The following is a 1,740-nucleotide window of genomic DNA, read 5'->3' on the forward strand; positions in this document are numbered from 1 at the left end:
TGTTAGGTTTCTTTTTTCACAGGTAAAGAAGCACTATCCGAAGACCCTAGCAGCCCTGCTACTCCTTGGAACCAGGATCAATGTAAAGGCCCATCAACGGAAGACTGCCTTGGCTCCATGCTGGAAAGGCCCTTATTGAGTCCTGCTGACTACCAACACCACTGTGAAGTGCCAAAGACTGACTGCCTGGACCCTGGATTCTTACTGCAAAAAGACCCCTCCACCTCAGAAGAATTCTCCTACTGATGATTAGCCTATTCCTTTTTTTAGTTTTACTGTGCCTTCTGGACAGCAGGGAAAAAGGACAAGGTGACATGCTGGTTAAACCTCTCCCTTGTCCATGAACAAATTTACTGTGCCTTTGAGTTTTTTTTAAAAGAAGCAAAACCATTACAGGGTGATGTACTCGTAATCCCTCCCTTGTAGAATGCTGAACTACAACTGTTTCGGGAAAGGAAAAGAAACACTCATTTCACTGACATTGCCAAAGACCAGGAACTCCTGACCAGAAAGGATATTGAGAACTGACCCTGGTGAAGAAACCCAAGGAATTATACACTGGCAGGAAGAAACTTGTGGGACCCATGTTTGGGAATGTGGTATTAATTGGATTTTGGGGTTTATTCTACAGGCTGCGCCCTGTGTTTTGGATAAATCCTTTAGCATGTATTGCCCTCCCTAATTGGATTTTAAGTAATATTGTTTTTATTTAGTTTTTAGATCGCTTTTATATACCCAGATTGCTCACAAGGGGCTGCCATTAGATTAGTATATTAGAGAGCCTGGGCTATTTCCTCTGGGAAAAAGAGGGACCTGAAAGCCAAGAAAATGATGAGAAATTGGGCCACCTAGAAAAGGCCACTAGATTTATTTTTGAAGCTCAGCTATTTTAAGTACAGGCTGGAGTTGGTGAGTTACACATCATTTTCCACCCTTAGTTCTATGACCCAGAAGTTACTGACAGAGATGGTATTGAATATCACTGAGGCTGGGAAGGCATTGCAGTGGGATCTAGTATGTTTAGAAATTTGGGATTTCCTGAATGACCAGCTGATGGCCGTTCGGAGTAATCTTGAGCACCACACTTGGCCCACTGCCCTTACAGACATATCAGGAGTACCATCTGATCTGTGGTCATGAAGACATACTTGGACACTTTCTGGGTGGAAGTGTGTACATTCACAGTGCTCCTCCCCAGCATGTGGACCGGTTAGGGGGGTGTGGGCTTTCATATACCGAATCCTGCCGGGTCCATGGGGAGGATGAATGTGGAACTAATTGCCCCCTCATTATTAACCCCAGCTCCCTAGAGCTTAATTGCTTTTTGACCTCAAAGTTTGAGAAAACTCAGCCAAAAGTTTGTTGAGTATTCTCAAAGGGGGGAGTTGTTGGTGTTACTAGGCATAAATCTAGGTAACTTGGGAGAATGGCTTTGGGCCTATGTGACCCAAAGTACCTTTATGTAAAGTGCTTTTGTTAGCCTTACTAAATTTTTGTAATCTTTTGTGTTATGTGCTAATTACTGGCAGCTGCAAGGCTGCTTGATACTAGATGTAGCCAATATTGAATCAGCAAAGAGTCCTGTGGCACCTTATAGACTAACAGACGTTTTACAGCATGAGCTTTCGTGGGTGAATACCCACTTCTTCAGATGCAAGACTTGCATCTGAAGAAGTGGGTATTCACCCACGAAAGCTCATGCTGTAAAACGTCTGTTAGTCTATAAGGTGCCACAGGACT

The sequence above is a fragment of the Mauremys mutica genome, chromosome 1, assembly GCF_020497125.1.
Source record: "Mauremys mutica isolate MM-2020 ecotype Southern chromosome 1, ASM2049712v1, whole genome shotgun sequence".
NCBI classification, from domain to species: domain Eukaryota; kingdom Metazoa; phylum Chordata; order Testudines; family Geoemydidae; genus Mauremys; species Mauremys mutica.